The sequence below is a fragment of the Zootoca vivipara genome, chromosome 2 (genome assembly GCF_965207765.1).
Source record: "Zootoca vivipara chromosome 2, rZooViv2.hap1.1, whole genome shotgun sequence".
Taxonomy (NCBI): domain Eukaryota; kingdom Metazoa; phylum Chordata; class Lepidosauria; order Squamata; family Lacertidae; genus Zootoca; species Zootoca vivipara.
Window position 1 is genome coordinate 115,149,646 of NC_142584.1, and position 27,081 is coordinate 115,176,726.

Consider the following 27,081-nt stretch of genomic DNA (forward strand, 5'->3'; position numbering starts at 1 on the left):
TTTACAAGCTTCGGAGGAGTGGCAGCAGGAACGCAGCACCCACCCTTCGTATCGTTTTGCGGAACCAGATGATCGGTCTATGCCAAGGCAACCGGTTCCAGGAGTGTATTCTCCTTTAAGAGGGGCTGAGGAGTTAGCCAGAGAAGCCGAGAGGGAGCACGCGGAAGCGTTCAGGAGCCCTCGGTCTGCACATCAAAGGTGGACACAGCAGCTGGAGGAGGCGGGGCTGGGAAGCCAGGATAGGCTAAGTGTGCGCGCCTCACCAACAGCGGAGAGAGAAACGCCACCTTTGCAGCGGCAGCGGGAGGTGGAACAAGTACCTGTTGCACCGTACCCTAGAGATGAAAGAAGACCAGTTGCCGGAGAGGTTGTGGTGAGATCCCGGGAGATGACTTCCCCACCCCCACGCAGAGTAGAATGGGCCCGTGAGGACGTCCAGGGGGATCCATACGCACAACAGAGGCCAGAGCAGATGGGTCAGCACGCGAGCGGGATGCCGGCGGCCAGCCCTGAGAGATGTGGGTATCAGGAACTGAGGACTCAGCTCCGGGAAGATCATCCATACGCCGAAAGAGAAGATCCAGAGTTTGAGGCGCAAGGCATTTCTGAGAGCCGGAGGGCATATGTGGCGGAAAGTGAGTATCAAACTTTGCCTAAGAAATTTATGGAAGGTGTGAGACTGAGGGAAAGACACTATGCGGGTGGGGAAACTAGAGCAGCCAGTCCCCAAGGGGTTAAACCTTTGGAAGATTCTTGGGAACTGCGGAGGCGGCCCCCCCCCAGCATATGAAAGAGAGAGGATGCCCCGGGCTGAAGCTTTACGATTTGCCCAAGCAGAAATTCAGCGCAGACAAGCAAGAGGTCCCAGCTCTCTTCCTGCTCTAGAGTATTACAGTGATTGGCCAAGAGCTGCGGTGCCTAGACAGAGGGAATTAAGTCTCCAGGATATCAACCTCAAATATTTCCCGACTCACGACCCAAATATGGATGTTCTATCCTATTTAACACTGTTTGAGACCACGTGTGAGGAAATGGCAGTTCCATACCGGTACTATATGCCGATCCTTAGGTCCCTTGTGAAAGGACCTCTTCAGGAACTGATGGGAACGCTCTCACGAGAGCAAATGTTCAGTTATGAAACATATAAACAATTGGTCGAACAAAGATTTTCGTTGGATTCTCAGCATTACCAGCAAGCGTTTAGGAGGGCTATTAAAGTGCCTCCTCACGAGAAATTCCAGCTATTTGCTGCGAAGTTAGAACAAAATTTTGGACTATGGTTAGCGGCTGAGAAAGTGCAGACTTTTGAACAATTGAGACAACTGGTGCTCTTGGAACAATTCCAGAGAAGTTTGCCATCTGAGATTGCAAGTCTGGTTGCTGATAGGCACCCTCAAAACCTGCAGGAATCGGCTAGATTGGCGGAGGAATTCCGTTCTCATCGGGCGCACATGGCTCAGAAGCCGCCGATGGGAGGGGGCGGGACCCGGATGGGCCCACCCGGGCCAGCTAGCTCAGGCACGGCTCTTAAAGCTACAGCGCAATTAAAGCCTGCCGATTCTAAACCTGCATTTGGGAAAAGGGGAGCGTCTCCAGGCAGAGGAAAGGAGAAGGCGGCCCCCTCTTCGGGTCTTTGTTTCCTCTGTCACGAAAGGGGGCACATCAAAGCCCAATGTCCCCTGCAGCTAGCTAGACGTTCACCAATTGCTACGTCAACCCCGGCGGTACGCCAAATCGCGCAACCGGGAGAGGATTGGGATGAGGAGATCCGGCGTGCAGGAACCCAGGGAAGAGCGGAGGAGTGTGGCCCCGAGCTGGGAAGGGGGAGAGGGATGGAACGGCCTCAGGGAACAACCCCAACACCCCCGCCGGCTACAGCGGCCCCTCAAGCAGTGAGATCCAGCGGATCCCCAGCGCCAAGTCAACCTGAGACTTCAGCTGAATGGGCCAAGATGCACTTCATGGCTCCCATCCGGATAAATAATATAAGAGTTAGTTCCTATCGGGACACAGGTGCAGATGTTACCAGCGTATCTAAAGGCTTAGTACGCCCAGGGCAGGTGCAGCCCCAGCCTTTGAAAATCACTCCCAAGCAGATCACTCAGTTTGGGACTGAGTCTATTTATCGCCCAACGGCTATTGTTGAAGTGGAGTACCAAGGCTACTCAGGAAATCAGCTGGTCATTCTACATGAGCCTCAGGATTGCCATGTTGCAGCCCTGGTGGGCAATGATCTTGCATTCCTGGCTCACAAGCATCGACAGTCTTCCAGCGACCCTGCAATCGATCCGCCCATTGGAGCCACCTGGAAGGAGGAGGAGGAGACGCCTTCTCCAGTGGGGATTTACGTGCCGATGGAGGGCGGGGATTGTTTTGCTAGGGGAAGCTTGGAAAAGCCAAGCCTTGAGGGGGAAGAAGGGGGGCGGGATGTTGTGCCTCTTTCTACTGCACCAGCCGTTTCAGCACCATCCAGCGTGGAGAGGGGGAGTTCCCCCCTCCCTTGCTCCTCGGCTGAGGAGGGACTTGAGACTGCTGAATTAGGAGATGCGGCACGCCTGGCGAAGGAGCAGCAAGAAGATCCTACACTGCAGTCGTGTCGAGAAGCGGCCGGCGTCACTCCAAGGGGGGAGAGGAGGGCCCGCTTCCTCTACAAAGAAGGACTTTTGTTTAGGCAGTATTGGCCTAAAAGGGTTACAGACCGGGACTCTATTTTGCAGCTTGTGGTTCCTGAAATCAGGAGGGAAAAGGTTTTGAGCATGGCACACTCAGGGGGGCTTTCTGGGCATTTAGGGGTGCAAAAGTCTTTGGAACGCCTTACCCGATATTTTTATTGGCCCCAAGTGTACAAGAGTGTTCAACAGTATGTACGCTGTTGTGATGTGTGTTAGAGGGTGGGGCACAATCGTGACAGCCCCCCTCACACGCTTCAAAGCATTCCCTTAACAGCGGGAGTCTTTGCAAAATGGGCTGTGGATTTTGTAGGCCCTTTGCCTCGGACCCCCAGGGGGAAAAAATATATAGCCACGGTTATTGATTATGCGACTAGATATTGTTTTGCTGCTAGTCTTACTAATACCAGAGCCCCAGGTCTAGTACAATTTCTGTTCACTGCCTTTTGTTCTATGGGGATTCCCCAGGTTTTGATTAGTGATTTGGGACCCAATCTCTTGTCTGGTGTGGTTCAACAGGTTCTGAAATTAATGGAAATACACCACCACACTTCAGTGGCTTATGAGCATCGTATGAATGGATTAGTGGAGCGGGTGCAGTCCACCCTGACTTCTATGTTAAAGAAATGTGCATTGATCCATGAGTCTAGCTGGGATCAGGACTTGCCCCTGGTGGTAGCTACGTATAATGATTCCTACCAGGCAAGTCTGGGGTATGCTCCTAATCAATTGGTTTATGGGAGACTGCTGAACAGCCCTCTGTCCATGCTTAGAAAGCAGTGGGACCAGAGTGAGGATAGCCTCCAATTACCCTCTGTGGCTGAACATTTTCAGGCTTTGACCCAGACGTTGGCTGAGATTTGGGATCAAGCTAAAGCCAACCTGGAAGAAGCACGTAAAGAGTATACCCGCACACATGATGTGAAAGCTGTGGAAAAATGTTTTGAGGTGGGAGACAAGGTTCTGGTACTGAGACCCACACGTCCACATAAGTTGTCGCCTAAATGGAGTGGACCAGGTGTGGTTAAAGAAAGACTTAGCTCTGTAAGGTATGTGGTAGAATGTCCAGAGCTACACCCCTCTCCTCGGCAATATCATGCTAACTCCATGAAATTGTATTGTGAACCTGACCCCAAGAGGGTCTTAGCTATTGCTGGAGGGCATGGGGAGGAGTCTCATTTGCCTTTGGACCTGCTGCAAGAATTTAAGCAGGCTGGCTCCCTTGAGGATATTCTAAGGTCCCCTACACTGAACGCCCAACAGGCTAAGGAACTATATGAGGTTTTGTTGCCCTTTGAGTCCGTTTTTAGTACAAAACCAGGTCGGACTCATTTGGCCCAGCACCACTTTGAAACTGGCACTGCTGCTCCCATTGCCTCACGACCATATCGCGTGAGTGAAGCCCATGCTCAGTGCATTGAGGCAGAGATCAAGGAAATGCTTGAATTGGGAGTTATAGTTCATAGCACCAGCGCTTGGTGTTCCCCTGTGGTGTTGGTTCCGAAAGGGGAGGGGCAGATTAGGTTTTGCGTGGACTATAGAAAGGTTAATATGGTGATGGTGCCAGACGTCTTTCCCCTGCCTAGAGTGGACACTCTAATTGAAAAACTGGGTCGGGCCAAGTTCATCTCAGTCTTTGACCTGACGAAGGGGTACTGGCAGATTCCCTTATCACCTGAGGCTTCTGAGAAATCAGCCTTTGTCACCCATATGGGTCTATATCAATTCAAAGTCCTTCCTTTTGGACTTAAGAATGCCCCTGCCACATTTCAGCGCTTGATTAATTCTTTAATCGCAGATATGAGCGCTTATTGTTGTGCCTACCTAGATGACGTATCAGTTTTTTCAAACACCTGGGAGGAGCACTTAGAGCATGTGCAGGGTGTGTTTACTAGATTTAAAGAAGCCAATCTTACTGTGAAAATGGCGAAGTGTCGATTTGCCCAAGGTGAAGTGGTTTATTTGGGTTTTCAGGTTGGCTCAGGCTATATCAAAGCCCTAGAAGCAAAAGTTCAGGGGATCCAGGATTGGCCCCGACCCAAGACCAAGCGGGATGTGTTATCTTTTTTGGGAGTGGCTAACTATTATCGTAGATTTATTGTACATTTTGCCACCATTGCCGCTCCTCTGACTAATCTGTGTAAAAAGGCGTTGCCTACCAAAGTCACTTGGACGCCAGAGTGTCAGCGAGCTTTTGTGTTGTTGAAACAAGCCCTGACCAGTAATAAGGTGATGCTAGCCCCGGACCAGCAGAAACCCTTTGTGGTCCAAACGGATGCTAGTCATACAGGGCTGGGAGCAGTCCTGCTTCAGAAAGACCCCGAAGGGGAGTTGAGACCAGTGGTTTACCTGAGTAAGAAGTTATTGCCCCGTGAACAAAATTACTCCACCGTGGAAAAAGAATGTTATGCGCTCCTATGGTCTCTCTCTAGGCTGAAGGTTTACCTTTGGGGGGCGGAGTTTCAAGTGCAGACTGATCACTCGCTTTTATGTTGGCTATCACGCATGAAAAACTCCAATCAGAAATTGTTAAGGTGGAGTTTGGCCTTGCAGGATTACAATTTTACTGTGGTTCATATCCCTGGAAAGCAGAATGTTGTGGCGGATGCCCTCAGTCGCTTGTACCAGTCTGTTGAGTAGCTGTTATGTTTATTATGATCCTCACAGGCTGGGTGTCCTACCTCACAGGGGTGTGCGGAAATGTGGGACGCCTTGACCCCAAATTTCCGTTAGGGAAGGGGGTGTCATGGATTTAGGTGCAGAGTATTATGGGAACTGCAGAGATTCATGGGACTTTGGCCATCGAGAGGGAGAATGGCCTGGGAAAGTAAACTTCTGAACTTTAAGAGAAAGACTTCTGACTCCTTTGATCCCGTGTAACCTTGCAGCTGTGAAATCTCCCATTCCTGTGCGATAAGAAATTAGGGAGGAAGCTCTGTCCGGTGTGCTCTGAGAACTGAAGGCGTTAATTGCCCTGCAGGTTGATTAATGGGTAAACACAAGACATCACTAACGGTTGTAGGTTCCTTGATTGGATTATTCAAACCTCAACTCTAACGCAGATTGGATAATGATCCATAAGCCCACGTGGAACACCTCAAGGGTTTTAGGGATTTAAGTCTGTTAGAGATGAGTCCTTTTGTCTTGCAAAATGACCCAGCAAGGTACTGCTGTCCTGTTCGTCTTCAAAGAGCCTGAGAGAGACTGAGGTCTGCCGTTGGCTCTTGACTGCAATTTGCCGGGATGGAGAGATGCAGTCTTGGATCAATCCTATTCTAAGTTTGTACTTGTAAGTTAGCTACTTTTTCTTGTTTTATCTTTGTATTCCCTTTACTTGAGAACTGTTGCATGTTACTTTGTTTAAGCTATTTTATAATAAATAGTTAAAAGAGATTTCTTGTGGATCTTGGTCCTTTCTGGTCGCATTGCTAAACCCAGTCCTAGGCTGCTTTGCCCTCTACCAGGCAGAACGTGTATTCTTTGTCCCGGAGGTCTGTAAGGGGACCCTCCCGGGTGGTGGCAGCGATACCGGTTTAAAGAAGTGTTTTAAAACCCCGTTCGAGCCATAGAGGTATAGCCAGACCCTTTCCCGGGTAACGGAAGCAGCCCAGCAGCCTCCGGAGGGAGAGCGGGCAGTACTAAAAGGGAAAGAGGTTGAGGATACTGACGGGCGCGAACATCACAATGGGACTCTCAAGAGTCTCCTCCAGCACCATAATTCAAAAGCATCAATTCTTCGGCGATCAGCCTTCTTTATGGTCCAGCTCTCACTTCCATACATGGGAAAACCATAGCTTTAACTATACGGACCTTTGTAGGCAAGGTGATGTCTCTGCTTTTTAAGATGCTGTCTAGGTTTGTCATTGCTTTTCTCCCAAGAAGCAGGCATCTTTTAATTTCGTGACTGATGTCACCATCTGCAGTGATCAAGGAGCCCAAGAAAGTAAAATCTCTCACTACCTCCATTTCTTCCCCATCTATTTGCCAGGAGGTGATGGGACCAGTGGCCATGATCTTGGTTTTTTTGATGTTGAGCTTCAGACCATATTTTTCACTCTCCTCTTTCACCCTCATTAAAAGGTTCTTTAATTCCTCCTCACTTTCTGCCATCAAGGTTGTGTCATCTGCATATCTGTGGTTGTTGATATTTCTTCTGGCAATCTTAATTCTGGTATGGGATTCATCTAGTCCAGCCTTTCGCATGTTGAATTCTGCATATAAGTTAAATAAGCAGGGAGACAATATACAACCTTGTCGTACTCCTTTCCCAATTTTGAACCAATCAGTTGTTCCATATCCTGTTCTAACTATAGCTTCTTGTTCCACATAGAGATTTCTCAGGAGACAGATGAGGTGATCAGGCACTCCCATTTCTTTAATAACTTGCCATAGTTTGCTGTGGTTGACACAGTCAAAGGCTTTTGCATAGTCAATGAAGCTGAAGTAGATGTTTTTCTGGAACTCTCTAGCTTTCTCCATAATCCCGCACATGTTTGCAATTTGGTCTCTGGTTCCTCTGCCCCTTCGAAATCCAGCTTGAACCATTACCCTTATGTTAATCTTGTTTACCAGTATGTTAATATTGTATGTACCTCCCCTTTTCTGACGTTTAGCTATGTAACAGTGATGTAGGAATGACGCTTTTGAAATGCATTATGGGATTCAGGTGGGAAGTTTTAAAAGTTACCTACATTGGCTCCCGGTATGTTTCCGAGCACCATTCAAAGTGTTGGTTCTGACCTTTAAAGCCCTAAATGGCCTCGGTCCAGTATACCTGAAGGAGCGTCTCCACCCCCATTGTTCTGCCCAGACACTGAGGTCCAGCGCTGACGGCCTTCTGGCGGTTCCCTCGCTATAGGAAGCCAAGCTACAGGGAACCAGGCAGAGGGCCTTCTCGGTAGTGGCACCCGCCCTGTGGAACGCCCTCCTACCAGATGTCAAAGAGATAAACAACTACCAGACTTTTAGTAGACATCTGAAGGTAGCCCTGTTTAGGGAAGCTTTTAATGTTTAATAGATTATTGTATTTTAATGTCTGTTGGAAGCCACCCAGAGTGGCTGGGGAAACCCAGCCAAATGGGCGGGGTATAAATAATATATTATTATTATTATTATTAGGCATGTGGCTGCAGTGGCGTAGCATAGGTTGCTAGCATCCGGGTCTGCCTAGAGCAGTGGGTGGGAGGGAAACAGATGGGAGTATGCATGAGTATTCAGCTAACGGTGTCCACGTCAACCAGGAGATCGCAGTGACAGAGATAAGAAAAGAAGAGGTCTTTTGTCTGGAGAGGTAACTTCCTGGTTCGCCCAGAGAAGCCATTTCCAGCTGAGCCCAGTGAACAAAGCATATAGCTCAGGCATCCCCAAACTCAGCCCTCCAGATGTTTAGGTACTACAACTCCCATCATCCCTAGCTAACAGGACCAGTGGCCAGGGATGATGGGAATTGTAGTTGCAAAAACATCTGGAGGGACGAGTTTGTGGATGCCTAGTATAGCTGTATTGAGACAGCAATCGTCCCTGTGGCCTCTGCCCATGCTGCGCCATGGTGTGACAGGTCTCTGTGGGAAGTGATTGCAAGATTAAATATGCTTCCCACAGGGGGACAAAAGCAGGAGAGTATCATTCTTGCAGGGTTGCCAATATATCAAAATCTGGACACAAAAGTTGTTGAGCTATTTTTAGTCTTGCCCAAAGACATTTCAGGGATTTCCGCCCAGGCACTGTTTCCGACGGCCGAATCCCGGCTATGCCTGGGAAATTGTAGGCGTGTGACAACCATACATTATCGTGCTGAACTCACACTTTGTGAACGACTGACATTGTGACTGAGAAGGATAAACTGAACAGGCCCTAGGTTTGATACAGCCAATCTCCCATGTTATGAACATCCTTGTTCATGGCATGTTAACAAAGAAGGTGTCGTGCTAAATGGGTTTCAAATTCCACACTACTCGGCAGTCTCAATCCTCGTGCTCCAACTGAGGAGACCTCCACTTCCCCAGCCAACAGCACCACAGAACTATTCCAGGACCACCTGGCCCTGAGCAAAGAAGAGAGGTCTAGACTTTCCCCAGGTAGCTTGTCTTGGCCAATACATTGCAAAGCTTAGACATAAATATGTTGCTTAGTATCTTCATGTAAACCACATTGTAAAGGTTTGCCAGAAAAGCAGTAGGTAAATATATTAAACAATGCACCAAGATATACTTACAGGGTGTTTAACATGGCAGCCTTAAAGAGACAAATGTATAACATATAGAAACAGAAGAAAAACACAACAAATTTTATTGGCAAAGGCATTCTGAAACTTACAGAAGCAATTCCCAGATAAAACATGCATTTCAAAAGGAGAAATTTTTATGGGAATAACATAGATGTCAATTTAAGAATGGAGAAACAGAAGGTTTTGGAACAGCTCTCTCTTCTCTGTGGAGTGAACTTCCTATAGCCATGCCTACCATTTTATTTTGAGTTTGATTCCTCCCATAGGAAACTAAATGAGTAACTAGAATTGGTTAAAATCCTTCCACTAAAAGAATTAAAACCAACCAAAATCCATAAAAACTGAGGCAGGGTGTTCCACAGAAGGTAACTATGCACAATGTTGCATTTAATTGCCTTCCCAGGGCACTCAAGGCAGGACCCCATCTGCTCACGTACAAGTACTAAGACAGGCATCCCCAAACTGCGGCCCTCCAGATGTTTTGGCCTACAACTCCCATGATCCCTAGCTAACAGGACCAGTGGTCAGGGAAGATGGGAATTGTAGTCCAAAACATCTGGAGGGCCAAAGTCTGGGGGTGCGTGTACTAAGATGTCCTGTTGGCAATATTTCCCCTCTGTGCATTCTTCAATGTGAAATATGGCATGCACAACCTTTCCATATTCTAAACAGTTATCCCATTGGCTCCCTCTCTTACATTCATGTATCTGAGCTATCTTCACAGATCTTGCTCCAGTCTGATAGTTTTTGTGGGCCCCTCTGCCTTATGGATTACTCAAAGTATTGTAAGGCTTGTGTCAAAATGGAAACTCATTTGACACCCATATAAAATGTTTCTTTTTGGGGAGGTTGGTTTATATTTCAATAAGTCTTGACTGAGAAGCATAGCTTGTGCCACAGTCTGGCTACTCCCCTGTATGGCTTCTCTGATGAGCTTTAAGGTAATTGATGGACCTGAATCTCCATCCACACTCTGAGCATTCATAAAACCTCTCTGCAGTGTGGGTTCTTCGATGCAGAATAAGTTGTGAACCCAGCTTGAAGGTCTCCCCACATTTACGGCATTTGAAAGGTCTCTCCCCAGTGTGAGTTTTCAGGTGGCAACTAAAGCTTGAACTCTCTCTGAAACCCTTCTCACATAATACACATTTAAAGCATGTCTCTGCTGTGCAGATTCTTTGATGTACAAGAAGATCAAACTTTGAATAAAAACTCTCTTTGCACTCAGTACATTTGAATGGGTTTTGCTGTGCAATGAGTGTTGGAGAAAGAGCAGCACCTCCTCCCCTCTCCGTTATGGGGCTACCCCCTAGCCTCCTTTGTCCATCTTGCATTGTCAGGTTTTCACTCATCTCTTCATCCTGAGGTCCTAATGTGCTGTGTGGTTCTCCCTCATTTTCAGTCAACTGCATACCACCTGTAAGAATAATAATATAAAACCCTATAGAACTCAACCTGAGAAGCAGAAACTTCAGTAGGAAACCCACTAAATGTGTTTTGGCATCATTTCCTTTATTTAAACTTTATTTAAACTCACTATCCCACATACTGATACAGGTGAGTCTGTATCAAGGCCGCTAGGGTGCAAAGATCCACCCGGCGCCCCCAAGTCTGACAAGCACCACTGTTGTGAATGACAAGCGCTGCCGCTACCACGGCGCATCTTCGGTAAAGTTGAAATTCCTTTAGTGAAGCAGTAGGTATACCGTTTGGTAATACCTAAGTACTGTATAGGTCCGTATAGTTAAAGCTATGGTTTTCCCAGTAGTGATGTGTGGAAGTGAGAGCTGGACCATAAAGAAGGCTGATCGCCGAAGAATTTATGCTTTTGAATTATGGTGCTGGAGGAGACTCTTGAGAGTCCCATGGACTGCAAGAAGATCAAACCTATCCATTCTGAAGGAAATCAGCCCTAAGCGCTCACTGGAAGGACAGATCGTGAAGCTGAGGCTCCAATACTTTGGCCACCTCATGAGAAGAGAAGACTCCCTGGAAAAGACCCTGATGTTGGGAAAGATTGAGGGCACTAGGAGAAGGGGACGACAGAGGACAAGATGGTTGGACAGTGTTCTCGAAGCTACGAACATGAGTTGACCAAACTGCGGGAGGCAGTGGAAGACAGGAGTGCCTGGCGTGCTCTGGTCCATGGGGTCACGAAGAGTCAGACACGACTAAACGACTAAACAACAACAAACAACAACAACAAGGTACTGTATACAGTGGTACCTCAGTTTAAGTACACAATTGGTTCCGGAAGTCTGTACTTAACCTGAAGCGAACTTTCCCATTGAAAGTAATGGAAAGTGGATTAATCCGTTCCAGACAGGTCTGTGGAGTACTTAAACTGAAAGTACTCAAACCGAGGCGTACTTAAACCAAGGTATGACTGTATATGTATTTTGTTTTTCACATGAGTCTGACCAAACTGTGGGAGGCAGTGGAAGACAGGAGTGCCTGGCGTGCTCTGGTCCATGGGGTCACGAAGAATCGGACATGACTAAATGACTAAACAACAAAGCTTGATCAAAATTAGTTATTATTTCATAATAAGAGCTTAGGTGGCTTCAGCAACGGGCACCTGGAGCCCCCCAGAATTTGGTGCCCAGGTGCCCTGCACCCCTGGGTAAAGCGGCCCTGTACTGATATTATCATTCTCCTGGAGAAACCCTCTCAGTGAGTGAGATGGATCCCCTAGCTCATAAATACAAAGAAAACAAAGGAGCTTGTGGTGGACTTTAGGAGACAGAGGAACAAGGTCCAGCCTCTTTTGATTGACGGAATTTGTGTGGAGAGGGTAACAACGTTTAGATTTCTAGGCATTGAGTTACAGGAGGATCTGTCCTGGAGTGTTAATACAAAGGAGCTTGTGAAGAAGACGCAGCAGAGACTGTATTTTTTTAGAATTTTAAGGAAAAACCATCTTCCACAAAAGCTGCTGCTTGCCTTCTATCACTGTGCCATACAGAGCGTGCTCATGTACGGTTTATGTGTGTGGTTCGGAAGCTGTACTTCTCAGGATAGAGCAGGGCTGTGCAGAATTATTAAAACAGCAGAGAGCATTATTGGCTGCTCACTTTCCACCTTAGAACAAATCTACACCACCAGGTGCCACAGAAAAGCACTAGACATATCAAGAGATCCAACGCACCCTGGTCACCATTTCTTTGAGCTCCTGCCATCGGGACGGAGATATAGAACAATGCAGGCAAGAACGAGCCGTCTCAGGAACAGTTTCTTCTCTAGAGCGATTTTGGCCTTAAATGGAAAGTCTGGACTTTGAAGTCATCTTATTTTACTTGTTATTTTGTATTATATTTACTGTTTTTAATTAGGTTTTGTAATTTTGGATTATGCGGAATGCTTTATCTGAGTGGATGTAGCAACCGAGTAATTTCGTTGTTCCCGCAAGGGGACAATGACAATAAAGATATCTTATCTTATCTTATCTTATCTTAGCTGTCCTCTTCACGCATAGCTGGGATTCTAAATTTAAATTATTATCTTCCTTGCCCCCAAGCTCTGGGGGTGAAATTCACCAATGACTCACTGAACCACACTAATAGGGTTACTGCCTTATGGAACATGCCTAAAGAAAATAGATGCATCACCACTGAATTCCCCAATCTCACCTAGATTCCTGCAGAGTTTTGTGGGAAATGTGGGGGACTGAATTTAAGAGTGGAAAAATGAAAAACTGAAAGAAGTGAAATTTGACTGATTCTTCCATCCGTATATACACTAATGGAAACCTTTTGGGGAAAGTATATTTCTGAGGTTTGATGGCTCATGACACCACTATTTGGGGGAGTAATACCATAAAATTATATATCAATGGAAAGATCATTAAATGAAGAATGTTATGCAAAAAGTTACAGCATATCAACCTGAGCAAGTTGTGCTTCCTTTTTCTGATTATTTGGCTATAACTTTTTTTTTTGCCTGGCAATTTTTTTTAAAAAATATTTTTTATTAAATTTTCAAAAAATAACAAAAAAGAGAATATACATTACATGGCTTGGTTCCACCAACTTCCGTCCCTCCCTCCACAAGCCCCCTCCTGCCACGATTGGGTCCCATGAAGGTGAACAGCCGATGATGGTTCATTTTAGGATTGGGTTTATCCTCCCCCTCTCTCCCCCGTCCCAAAGCCCCCCCTGCCACCGGGGAGCCCCAGAAATCCACGGGAGAAACCAGGGGAGTGTCCGCCCAACCACTTTTCCATTAAAAAAAACAAAAAGGAAAAAGAAAAAGGGGAAAAATACATATTCATTTCTATATTCATAAACATTGTTATAGGGGCTTCCCCAATCTCCCCCTTCCCGGTTTTCCTTTTTAAATCATCTTTGACAATTTCCTTTTTCCAAATCCCCTTAGTCTTCTTCTACATAAAATTTTTAAACTTAATTTTTATCACTTTCATAATATCTTAATTCAATCTATTCATAATCTATTTTTCTTCCCTGGCCTGACCTCCTTGACTTTAAACCTTTTTTCCATACCCAATTCTAATTTACAATATAATTATTTTAACAACCCTCCCCTTCCCAAGACCTGGCACTCCCTCCCCTCCAGCAAAGTCCAAAATCCGCAGTCCAGTTTTCCTCCTGTTAATCCGTCCTATTAATCACCAATCTATTCTCATTTCACCCCACCCCTTTTTTCCATGTTTTATCACCCAACCCTTTTTATAGCCCCCCTGAGTTTTCATTCTTTCTTGATTGTCTTTTTCCTTTCCCTTATGATGAATCTGAAGATCTATCAGCTCCTGGCATTCCCTCCACAAAAGAGGGAATGTTCTCATATTCTTTTGCATTGAAGAGTCCTTTTCTCCGTCGTGGTGGGCCTCATTTTGTTTTGTAGTTTCCAGATTATTTTCATTATTGTCACCGTCACTGTCTTTGCATTCAATTTCCATACATTCCTCGTCAACATTGTCATCTAAAAAGTCATTTTCACTGTCCACCACCTGTAATTGCTGCGTTGATTCTTGCGATTGAGTCTCTTCTTCGCACGTTTCAGAGGTTTCAGAAGTTAGGCATCTCAAAAGTTTTAAGACAGTCTGTTGGAACTCCGGGGAATATCTTTTTGTTGACATGATTCAGACCTATCAAGGTCAGTACTTATCTTAAGTGGTGGGAAATGGTCACTGTTAATTTTCTCAGGCACATTTTAACCAACTGGCGGCATTTTCCAAATACATGAAAAGTTCCAATTAATGTTCAATACATTTGTAACATAAAATCCACAAAATCCAAAGATAGAAGCACAGTTTTTTCCTTTCTTGTACTGTATAGCGCCTAATCCTTTCGCTGGAATGATTGGGCTGCCTGCTCCCGGGAAGGAATAGGGTTTTTCCAGATTTCTTAACTCTTTGCAGGGAATTTTAATGATCAATTTTCTTCTCCCCCTTTTACCCTGCTTCCAGGGGGGGGGGCTCTTTTAAGTCTTTGAGGTTATCTTTATGCACCAAAATCTTTAGATCGCGGCGTCGGGTATTGTATTTATTGTCTCTTAAATTACCGGTGGGAGGAGGTGGCTTCCGTTTTTTTTCCTCTCTCACCTGATTTTCGAATTAGATTCCGATGAAATATTTGCCAATGTTACTTACAGTCCTGCTTTTCGATTTCTTCTTTTGGAAGAATCCAGTGCTCCCCGCCTCCGGCTCGGAGCTTCTCTCCGCTAGAGCAACGATGGCGCTCAAAATGGCCCCCGCGACTTCGACCCTTCTCACTCCGGCGCTCTTACTAGGGCTACCGGAGAGTTGGGGAGTCCGGATTGAGGCTCCACTGAGCGATTTTGCCCCCGGGACGCTCAACCCGAGGTTCTATGGGGTGCAGTGTTGCTTTCGCTGCCCTCCCCCCCCCCCTAGCGAAGACTGGCTGTCTCGGAGCGAGACAAAAAACCCGCCGATTGGTGCTGGCGCTGGACCGGAAGCCTATTTGGCTATAACTTTTGATAGAATATAGATAATTGAACAAACTTTGTTGCATTACATTCTTCATTATATTATCTTTCCATTGACATATAATTTTATGGTATTGCTATAAAAAAGGTGGTGTTATGAGGCATCAAACATCACTAATACACTTTTTCCAAAAGGTTTCCACAATTTTGGCTACTGGTGTACTGCTGTTGGATTCACAGAGCACCCTATAACTCAGGAACAAAGAAGCCATCTCCCTCCTGCCCTTACCTATCAGTCTGGCCTCACCTCTGCCATCTTCCTCCTTGGGTGTCAGCCATGGTTGCCAGACCAATACTGTGGGAGCAGCTTGACATTTTGTGGATGAACTCGGAACCACCACCTCTGACTGTACAGGTACCTGAAATACCAAAGGTGGACCATTTTTAGGATAGATAAACATTACTGGATGTGAGGGCTTCATCCTATGCTTCACCATCCTATCTTCATACTCCAATTGCCTTGTTGTTGTTGTTTAGTCGTTTAGTCATGTCCCACTCTTCGTGACCCCAATTGCCTTAGGAAGAGAGAAAAACCAGGGCTAGATTTCACCCAAGCAATCTAGAAGTCTTTGTGGAGCTTCTTCTGGAGGTCACAGAGAAGCCTCCAAATCAGCCTGGCTTGCTGGCTGTTCAACTGAGACAGGGCAGGGGGAGAGTTCCGGGCTATGGGCCCTGAAGGAGCGTCTCCATCCCCATTGTTCAGCCCAGACACTGAGGTCCAGTGGTTCCCTCACTGTGGGAAGCGAAGTTACAGGGATCCAGGCAGAGGGCCTTCTCAGTAGTGGCGCCCACCCTGTGGAACGCCCTCCTATCAGATGTCAAGGAAATAAGCTACTTTCTGACTTTTAGAAGATATCTGAAGGCTGCCCTGTTTAGGGACGTTTTTAATGTTGGATGTTTTATCATGTTTTTAATATTCTGTGGGGAGCTGCCCAGAGTGGCTAGAGAAACCCAGCCAAATGGGTGGGGTATAAACAAACAAACAAACAAACAAACAAACAAACAAACAAACAAACAAATCCACCAGGCTGCTTTCACTAAACCATGCCCATCCACCCATCAGCTGATGCCACTGACATATGAGAAACTAGGAAGCCAATATACTGCATTTTTCCTTGTATAAGACAATGTTTTTTTGCTCTAAAAAGTCAAAAATTGGGGGTTGTCTTATACAGGGATGGTGAATGCACAGGGGTTTTAAAAAAAACACTATTTAGCTTCCCGCAGCTACTGGGCCTGGCTTGGGTGATCTCCCCCCCCAAAAAAGCTCAAGAACATTTGGTGATCTGCCCCCTCACATGCACCCTTCCCCACCTCCCCAGGCACTAACAGGAATTGCTACGACGGTGCTGGTGCTTTGAATATTTAATAAAATACCAAACTTGTTCTGTTTAATGTTTAAAATATTGCTTTCTTAATTTTGGGTTAAAAAAATGGGGGTTGTCTTATACATGGGGGCCTCTTATACACAGAAAAATACGGTAGCTCAGTCGGTAGAGGATGAGACTCTTAGTAGAAGGTGACCTTTTCAGTCCCTTGGGAGAAAGAGATTTAGGGCAGAGCAATATTGCAAAAGCATCTTAAAAACCTAGACACCATCTTAAAAAGCAGAGATATCATCTTGCCGACAAAGGTCTGTATAGTTAAAGCTATGGTTTTCCCAGTAGTGGTGTATGGAAGTGAGAGCTGGACCATAAAGAAGGCTGATCGCCGAAGAATGGCCGCTTTTGAATTATGGTGCTGGAGGAGACTCTTGAGAGTCCCATGGACTGCAAGAAGATCAAACCTATCCATTCTGAAGGAAATCAGCCCTGAGTGCTCACTGGAAGGACAGATCCTGAAGCCGAGGCTCTAGTACTTTGGCCACCTCATGAGAAGAGAAGACTCCCTGGAAAAGACCCTGATGCTGAGGGCACTAGGAGAAGGGGACGACAGAGGACGAGATGGTTGGACAGTGTTCTTGAAGCCACCAACATGTGTCTGACCAGGCAGTGGAAGACAGGAGTGCCTGGTGTGCTCTGGTCCATGGGGTCACGAAGAGTCAGACATGACTAAACGAGTAAACAACAACAACAACAATATTGCAAGATGCAAGGACTTCACCCTCTCCTCCACAGTGATCTCTGTAGTCCATTGGCCTTACCGGAGAGAAAGATCCAGGCCTGCAGTTTTGCCTTCTTCGTTGTAAAGTTAGGTGAGATCTCATCGCCTTGCCCTATTACAATTACATCCCCCATCCATGGATGCTCTAGCTGAGGCTCCTGCTTTGCAGGAGTTTGGACAAGATGAGCCTTGGGTCCCTTCCAACTCTACAATTCTATGATTCTATAAAACAACACAGTGAAAGGGTCTCACCTGGAAGGCTTCTCCTGCCTCCTCGACCTCAGTTTCTAATGAGGGACTTCTGGATTTGCACTCTTCCATGACTCTCCTATGAAAATACAACATTTGAAGCTGAGAGTTAACATATAGGCTGGTGTGGTAAGCCAAGGGAAAAGTAGTGAGTTGCCCAAGAGAATCAGACCTAATAAGGACTTCCAATATGGTATGCTTTGCATACAGAAGGTTGCTAGATGGACCAATAGTTTGACTTAATAATGTTGATGATGATGATAATTTATTAAATTTGTATAACACCCTTCATCTGAAGAGCACAACATAAAAATACAAAATGAGAACACAAAATACATAAAAACAATAATAAAAATCAATAACCCCTTCCCACAAATACAGTTAAAATGCCAAGTATATTGATCAACCAAAGGCCTAGAGGAACGTCTCCACCCCCATCATTCAGCCCAGACACCAAGGTCCAGCTCTGAGGGCCTTCTGGCTGTTCCCTCCCTGCGAGAAGTGAGGTTACAGGGAACCAGGCAGAGGGCCTTCTTGGTAGTGGCGCCCACCCTGTGGAATGCCCTCCCATCAGATGTCAAGGAAATAAACAACTATCTGACTTTTAGAAGACATCTGAAAGCAGCCCTGTTTAGGGACATTTTTAATGTTTGATGTTTTATTGTGTTTTTTATATTCTATTGGGAGCCGCCCAGAGTTGCTGGGGACACCTGGCCAGATGGGCGGGGTATAAGTTAATAATAATAATAATAATAATAATAATAATAATAATAATGCTGGTAGCCCACCCGGTTGCATATATGTGTAAATATGGAGTGCTGTGTAACAATATATTTAAAGCACATGACAACCTCCCCATGAATCCTAGGAACTGTAGTTTCCTTACCACAGAGCTACAGTCCCAAGCACTCTTAATCAACTACAGTTCCTAGGAATCTTTGGGGGTAATAATGTTCTTTAAATGTCTGGTAAGGACCTGTGCTGTTAGTGGCATGCATTATTTTCAATGGTTCTGCTCTGAGTAGAACTCATAATGGCTACAACCCACTGTCCATTGAATGCTAAAGATATGAAAATGCCTTTATTCAAAATCAGGGTTTGGTTTTTTTGTCATTACATACAACACAAATGTATATGGAGTAAATAAAACAAATGGGGAAAAAAGAAACCAAACTCTCTTGTGTTCAGGGGGACTTACTCCCAGGTAAACATGTGTAGGATCACAGCATTACAGCATATAGTTTCACGCCTTATGACACCTGACTGTTGGAAGGACAACTCTGCCCATCTTCAGTGATCCGGAGTTCAAAGAAAAAAAGAGCTCCCTCACCACCTGGGCTTCCACGGGGCAAAAATGAGAGCTGGACCATAAAGAAGGCCGATTGCCAAAGAATTGATGCTTTTGAATTATGGTGCTGGAGGAGACTCTTGAGAGTCCCATGGACTGCAAGGAGATCAAACCTGTCTATTCTGAAGGAAATCAGCCCTGAGTGCTCATTGGAAGGACAGATCCTGAAGCTGAGGCTCCAATACTTTGGCCACCTCATGAGAAGAGAGGACTCCCTGGAAAAGACCCTGATGTTGGGAAAGATTGAAGGCACTAGGAGAAGGGGACGACAGAGGACGAGATGCTTGAACAGTGTTCTCGAAGCGCCCAACATGAGACTGACCAAACTGCGGGAGGCAGTGGAAGACAGGAGTGCCTGGCGTGCTATGGTCCATGGGGTCACGAAGAGTCGGACATGACTAAATGACTAAACAATAACAACAATGTTTAACTCACCCAGATCCGCCTCCAGCGTCAACAGAGGACTCCAAAGCAGACCTCCAAGAAGCATGTGAAAAATACATTCAAAGGAGCACCCAATGAGTTAAACAAGATTCCTAGGGGAATCCTGTTCTCCAGGGAGCTCTTCCTAGGGGCAAACCAGCCACTGCAAGAGAGGCAGTCGTGACTTTCCTTCTTCCTCCTCCTCAAGCTCCTTTCTAATTTCCTCATTAAAATGGGAACAGCTGCAGCTCATTTGTATGGAGTTTTCAGGGGGCTTGCTGGGAACTGTAGTCTTGAGGAAGAAGAAACTTTGGCAGGGAGACACCGTCTGAACTGAAATGAAACCGCTGAGGTTTCATTTTCATTTCAATGTGAAGAATAACTTCACATTGTTTTCTTGCTCAGCTTTCTGATAGTGTCTTCTTGAGACTTAAGAAAAAGGACGAAGGATGTACGAAAATGGTTTGCTGGGAATCAGGAATGGTGCTGATGTAAATCACCCCCACATACCCCACATTGAATGGGTTTGTTTAGCTCAGTTGGACAGGCAGCGTCACCCAATGGATAGTTGCAAGGGAGGAGGAGACAGAATCTTGTCCTAATTCTAACAATTACGCCACACTGGCTCTCTTATTCAATTGAATGCCAATTAGGGAGTTCTCTGGGTTGGCAAGGACTGCTGGGGACTGTAGAATCACCAAATAATAGAGAATCACCAAATAATAGAGTTGGAAAGGACCCCAAGGGTCATCTAGTCCAACCCCCCCGCAATGCAGGAATCTCAGCTGAAGCATCCATGACAAATGGACATCCAACTTTGCTCAGAAACCTCCAAGGAAGGAGAGTCCCATCACCATGCATATTTTTATACTCCTCTGACATCTCCCATGCCCATGCTCAGAATCTAATTTGAAGTTTATATAGAGATCTATACATTTTTAAGATTTTTAAAATCCTGACTTGCCACTTTTAAAAACCTACAAGGAAGGAAAGCCTTTGTCTTCCTGCAGGTCCACCACATATGTCAGAATGTCCCCTCACAGTCCTTACATTTCCAACCTTTGTTTAATACATTTATTATAAGAAAAACGGCTCCCTTTCCCTTATGGGGTATTCCAGAGCCTGTATCGAGTCCTTAAGTGGGTTCCCTATCGATAGGAGAAGATAACAGAGGCCAACCGGAGTATATTGAGAAGCAAAGCGGCTAGTAAGCCTGATCTTTATTCAAGGAACTGTTGCAACACGGTCCCCACTCACCACATGCAGGAGGGGGGAGAACCCTGAACAATGGTGTGCAAGCCCTTATACAATGATACCTCGGGTTACAGATGCTTCAGGTTACAGACTCCGCTAACCCAGGAATAGTACCTCGGGTTAAGAACTTTGCTTCAGGATGAGAACAGAAATTGCGTGGCAGCGGTGCAGCGGCAGCGGGAGGCCCCATTAGCTAAAGTGGTACCTCAGGTTAAGAACACTTTCAGGTTAAGAACAGACCTCCAGAACGAATTAAGTTCTTAACCCAAGGTACCACTGTACAGACTTTTGAAATTGCCCACCCTGTAGCCCAAGACCGCCCCCCCCATCATACATACATTACAGAAGGAGGTGGTCTACAGCAGAAATCCTGCCTACCAGGATACCTGATAATGGTCACTGATTGCATTACCTGGGCAGCCTGGTCATTATTTTGTGACGGTTAATACTTTAGTTCTTGAATCCAGGTCACAGGCTCACCCTTTTCTTATACAAATACATCCTTAAGGCAGGATTCGCAAGCAAAATGACAATGGGAAGGCTTTCCCCATTTGCCTCCCTTATTGCAGAGGAATATTTAAGGTCATTGGGAGGGTCAAAATGGCTTCAGTACTGCTCTCCCATACTATTTCAGACACATGGTTCATATATTTAGATATGTGTGCATTTATGATTATTTATTCTATATCTGAGACCTTAAAATTCTAATAACACATTCTTGTACCTTTGAGCTAGCTTCTCTGTGGGTCTTTTTTAATATATCTTTGAACCACAACTTCTATTCCCACTGATCCTCGGCAGGGCTGGGCTGAGGGGATTTTGGGGAGCAACAACATTTGCAGGGCGTCACATACGCCCGGGGCAGGGAGCCTGTGCTCTCCAGATGTTGCACAGCCAGTGCTAAGGGATGAGGGGACTTTGGGAGTCCAGCAACATCTGGAAGACTGCAGCTTCCCGGTTTCTGAAACTGAAAATAATCCATACAGTATTTCCCAAATCGGCTATGAACTGAGCAAATGCCAGGGGAGCGGAGGGATCGATACCCCTTCTCACCTCCCAGGAGTCGCCTTGGGAACAGAGCCGGGGTTCCTAGACAGGATCTCCACGCGTAGCTTTCTGTTTCGAATGCGACTCCCTTCCCGGAAACGACGTCACGAGCAGCTGCTTTTGAAAAATTCCCGCTTCCTGTCAGCTCTCTCTTTTTCTTACAGCGTGGCTGAAGCTGGATCGTGGATGCTCGCTGGGCTCGGTGAGGAGATCTCGGGTGAGCTTAGGGGAGGCTTTTAGTGTCTGCAGAGAGATGGGAAGCAGAAACTAAAAGAAGAGGCGGCTATTTATTTTACTATGAAATAAAGTCAGAAAAGCCTATTTCCGAATTAAAGATTAAGATAGTGTGGGTGCGTGTTTTCCCCCTCTCCTCTTTTCCTTTTGCTTCTTTTGCTCTTTTTACATATTAACTTTGTTGGGTTTTTTTTAATTGCCTTATATGTTGGAAACCTTTTGTAAAATCGATTTAAAAAGAAAGGAAGAAAAAAAAGCATATGACTTTTTCAGGATTTGAAGTTACTGAGGGCTTGGGAGCATCCGTGCACCAAAGCAACATATTTTAAGGTGATTCCAGAGCAGAGCCTCTTTCTACAGATTTCTGCTTTTGCACCACGAGGCAAAAAAGGAGGATTTCAACGGCGGGTTTAAAACACCCCTTCAAAAGGGTTTAATCTCCTTTGCAAGTTTTCTAGCCAGGTGTGGTGATGTGTTTGTTGTGTCCCATATTTTAAACTTTTGATTTCCCCGTTCCCCGGGATGTTACAAAAGTGAGGCAGAGAGAGAGAAAAAAAGCTTTTATCAAAATACTGTAAGGCACAGGGGTGGTTATGCTTTTGAATATCCATTGCTGAGAATTGGGAGAAAGTTTCTTTTGCACTCAGTTTAAATAGTCTTTTCTGCTCCTTTATGATTTTGGCTCCTTTTTGTAACTTCTGTTTCATGGTGTTTTTAATATTCTGTTGGGAGCTGCCAAGAGTAAATTGTTATTTATTATTTTCCATTATCCCTGTAGAGCAGGAGAAGGGCAGCTGGGTCTTCCTCTGAAATAAATGTGATGTCTTTAAGGTTCTTCCCTGATATATAAAATATATACAGTGGTGCATAGGAACACATTAATTGAATTTCAATGCATTCCTATGGGAAACCGCGATTCGCTAGACGAATTTTTCGTAAAACGCATTCGTCTAGCGAGGCAAGCTCTGCTCGAAAAATCCTTTCGTTAAGCGGTAATTTCGTTAAGCAGGGCATTCGTTAAGCGAGGCACCACTGTACCTTGGGTTACGAACACGATCCGTTCCGGGTCGCAGTTCGTAACCCGAGAAGTTCATAACCCGAACCGCCATTTTGCGCATGCGCAAAGTGCTATTTTAGCTATCTTTGCGCATGCGCAAACCGCGCATGCTGTATCTGCGCACGCGCATGCGGCAAAAATACTTCCGGGTTTGCGCAGTTCGTAATCCGAGTTGTTCGTAACCCGAGGTATTCATAACCCGAGGTACGACTGTATAATCAAATCATGGAATAAGGATGCTTATTATGGGCTGGAGGGCTGGATTGGACCCAACACTATTGCTCTGCCCTAAAAGGTCTCCTTTCTCTTTCTCTTTCATTCTTGAAGATGGCATCTCAGGTGGCGGCTGTGAGATCCCCCATGGCAAGCCAGGCTTTGTGTTATCTTGAGAGGAGGCTGCTGTCCTCTGAAATCCAGCGAGGAGATGGTGATGAGAAGGCCTCCCTCTATCAGATCCTGCTTGAACTCATGGATGCTGTGAATCGCCTTCCTGAGCCGACCTCAGCTGGATCTCCTTCCTGCCTTTCAGGAAGCTCAGAGGCTCCTTGGGACCTGCAATGTATGTACTGTACTTTACAACAGGGGGCCTCAAATCTTCTACCCTTTAAAGGCACTTCAGGTGGCTGAAAATTCCTGAGGCTCACCTGACACAAAATGACAGTGCAGGGGCAGAGCTCATCAGATAACCAGTGCTATATGTAGGCACTGTGTAGTGTAATCGGGTGCAAATGACTGGCATAATTGTCTGTGAATACCTAATCCATCTTTGGAGATTTGCTAAATTCTCTTCCCTGCAGTTCCCCCCCACCTTGTGGCAAGGAGTTCTGTAGGTCAGCTTCCCGAAGTTAAGAACAGCCATTTGCAAGTATTTTTACTCATCCCCTATACTTTTTCGACCTTAATTTTTAGGGTTGTAAGTTGTTTCAAATTCTTTTTAATATTGCGTTTTGATGCTGTAACTGTCCCTTGGACCTTTGAGTGAAGGGCAGGAAATAAATAAGTAAATAACATTCTCCTTTCACACTCAACCTTATTTTCCTTCACTTAGCTCCCATTGCCAATTCCTTACATCCTTTGGCCTCGGCCCAGTATACCTGAAGGAGCGTCTCCACCTCCAATGTTCAACCTGGGCAACTGAGGTCCAGCTCCAATGGCCTTATGGCAGTTCCCTCACTGCAAGAAGTGAGGTTACAGGGAACCAGGCAGAGGGCCTTCTCGGTAGTGGCGCCCAACCTGTGGGTCACCCTCCTGTCAGATGTCAAGGAAATAAACAGCTATCTGACTTTTAGAAGACATCTGAAGGCAGCCCAGTTTAGTTTTTAATGTTTGATGTTTTCTGCTGTTGGGAGCTGCCCAGAATGGCTGGGGAGGCCCAGCCAGATGGGCGGGGTATGAGTAATAAATTATTATGTTATTATTCCTCTCTGGTCCTTTTGCATTCACTTCTTCCTCCCATATCAGCTCCCCTCTGTTATAATTATTATTTTTTATTATTTATTTATTTATTTATTTATTTATTTATACCCCGCCCATTTGGCTGGCTTTCCCCAGCCACTCTGGGCGGCTTCCAACAGAAAAATAAAACACAGTAATCTATTAAACATTAAAAGCCTCCCTGAAAAGCCTTCAGATGTCTTCTAAAAGTCTGGTAGCTGTTTTTCTCTTTGACATCTGATGGGAGGGCGTTCCACAGGGCAGGTGCCACCACCGAGAAGGCCCTCTGCCTGGTTCCCTGCAACTTGGCTTCTTGCAACGAGGGAACCACCAGAAGGCCCTCGGTAGTGGACCTCAGTGTCCGGGCAGAATGATGGAGGTGGAGACGCTCCTTCAGGTATACTGGACCGAGGCCATTTAGGGCTTTAAAGGTCAGCACCAACACTTTGAATTGTGCTCGGAAATGTACTGGGAGCCAATGTAGATCTTTCAAGACCGGTGTTATGTGGTCTCGGCGGCCGCTCCCAGTCACCAGTCTAGCTGCCGCATTCTGGATTAGTTGTAGTTTCCGAGTCACCTTCAAGGGTAGCACCACATAGAGCGCATTGCAGTAGTCCAAGCGGGAGATAACTAGAGCATGCACCACTCTGGCGAGACAGTCTGCAGGCAGGTAGGGTCTCAGCCTGCGTACCAGATGGAGCTGATAAACAGCTGCCCTGTTACCCTCATCTTTCCTGTTCCGTCTTTGTTACTTTATTATTACTATAGTAAATATTTTACTTTTCTCTCTCTCTCCTAGAGGAAGTTGTGGATGAACCAGTTTCTTCTGGGGAGGAGCCAAAAGCCCCCAGTGAAGCCACAGGTGCTCACAGGGAAGGAAGATCCTCTGTAAGTTCAGAAATCGCAAAGGAACCAAAGGCCTTGCTCCACATGGGGCACTGTTGGGGCTTGGCCCACATCTGATGGCTCCCTCAACAATAACCTTCTCTCCAGAACCTGGCTCCTTTAGAGGGCAGTGAGGGGCAGAGGCATGGGACTTGTATAACTGCCCGCATCTGACAGAACAGTGGGGAGGAGAACTGGGATGCTGTGGAATACCTCTCATTTCCTTGGCGTTGCATCAGGTGCAAGACCCATTGAAGTGAATGAATATGACTAATTGGGGCTTTTTGATTTCAATAAGTCTACTCTTGAATTCAACTTAGCTGCCCAACGCTTGAAGTCCCTCCTTATCGCTTATCTCTTCTGGGAAGCCTTTGGCCTATATGCACAGATACCTTTGTAATTAAGACCAGGGTTGTTGATGTCGTTGTCGTCTGCCGTTCTCTCAAAGGTCCCAGGGCAGGTTATGGCATTAAACCACCCTCCCATCATATGTCAAGGAGATAAAGCACTACACAACTTTGAGAAGACACCTGGTGGCAGCCCTGTTTTGGGAAGTTTTTAATGTTTGGTGTTTTGTTTTTTTATTCTGCTAGAAGCCACACAGAGTGGCTGGGGAAACCCAGCCAGATGGGTGGGGAACATCATCATCATCATCATCATTTATTACTTATACCCCGCCGATCCGGCCAGGTCTCCCCAGCCACTCTGGGCAGCTCCCAACAGAATATTAAAAGCATGATAAAACATCAAACATTAAAAACTTCGCTAAACAGGGCTGCCTTCAGATGTCTTCTAAAAGTCAGATAGTTGTTTATTTCTTTCTAACCTCACATCCCTGGCTGTTGGTCATGCCTTCTTCTGTTTCCTTGTACCTGTTCTAGATTATAAGCTGTTTGTGGCAGGGACTTGTCATACCTATTCTTCGTAAAGGCCCATGTTCATAGTGCCATATGACTGCTGCTATGATTGCAACAATAAAATGATCAAATGCATTTAAGACTGAGCTGATCCTTACTTTGTGCACTGGGCGATGTTCACAATTAATGTGGATGCGCAGGCACCACCCAACACTTATGCTGGTGCCAGAAACCCAGAAGTGTGTGTTGGAGGGAGAGCCTTCGGCTTGTGAGGATAAGGAAGAAGTCATACGTAGCGAAATCTGCAAGGTGAATGTTTCATCAAATCATCGGCTGCTTCTGTGTAACCTCCATCACTTTATTTGTAGGGCGACCTTTGCACAACTAAATCGTGCTCAAAGCAGCTTACAACAATGTATCATTAAATCAGCAATTGCAAGCATGGTTTCATAATACTGTAGCAACAGATTTGAGGGGATGTAACAGCATACAAAAAACAAGGAAACAGTGCTACTGTAAGTGTAGCCACATTTCACCTTCTGGCAGGAACGCAAACATGGAAGCAGTTGAAACATTTTTGCCTTCTAGATGTTCTAGCTGCTGCTGCTGCTATGTCCGCTACAAAGGATCAGGTTAGTCGGATCAAATGTCTAAGGACTCGGCTAAAAAGATAAAGGACCCCTGACAGTTAAGTCCAGTTGCGAATGACTCTGGGGTTGCAACACTCATCTCAATTTACTGGCCGAGGGAGCCGACGTTTGTCTGCAGACAGTTTTCCCGGGTCATGTGGCCAGCATGACTAAGCCGCTTCTGGCGAAACCAGAGCAGCTACTTGCACTTTGACATGCTTTCGAACTGCTAGGTTGGCAGGAGCTGGGACAGAGCAATGGGAGTTCGCCCCGTCGTGGGGATTTGAACTGCCAACCTTCCAATTGGCAAGCCCTAGGCTCAGTGGTTTAGACCAGGCATGCTCAACAGGTAGATCGTGATCAACTGGTAGATCACTGGACGTCTGTGGTAGATCACTGGCTCCTCCCAAAGAAGCTCAACAACTTTGGCTCCCCTAGAAAATGTTAGCCCATCACCCCCCCCCCAAAAAAATCAGGGCTTTCCTCCCACCTCAGAAAAGCTCAACAACTCTGACCTGAACCCCTAAAAATGGGTCTTCCTCCTTCAAAAAAAAAAATCTCAACAACTCTGACCTGAACCCTTAAAAATGGGCTTTCCTCCTCCCTAAAAAAAGCTTAACAACTTTGACCTGAACTCCCTCAAAGGGGGTAGATAACTGCCAGTTTTAAACTCTGTGAATAGATGGCATTCTCTTCGGAGTT

General features: G+C 45.9%; 2 long non-coding RNA genes across 2 annotated transcripts; one reads left to right on the forward strand and one right to left on the reverse strand.

Annotated features, from left to right (window-relative positions):
- Positions 1 to 8,936: 8,936 nt before the first annotated feature.
- On the reverse strand, positions 8,937 to 17,291 carry LOC148687130 (uncharacterized). Its single transcript, XR_015948565.1, has 3 exons — positions 17,215 to 17,291; positions 15,107 to 15,218; positions 8,937 to 10,312 (listed from the first exon to the last, which is right to left on the reverse strand). It is a non-coding gene; the product is annotated as an uncharacterized LOC148687130 (long non-coding RNA).
- A 4,110-nt stretch (positions 17,292 to 21,401) lies between these two features.
- On the forward strand, positions 21,402 to 25,885 carry LOC118076524 (uncharacterized). Its single transcript, XR_004691507.3, has 3 exons — positions 21,402 to 21,500; positions 22,902 to 23,133; positions 24,808 to 25,885. It is a non-coding gene; the product is annotated as an uncharacterized LOC118076524 (long non-coding RNA).
- The last annotated feature ends 1,196 nt before the right edge of the window (positions 25,886 to 27,081 follow it).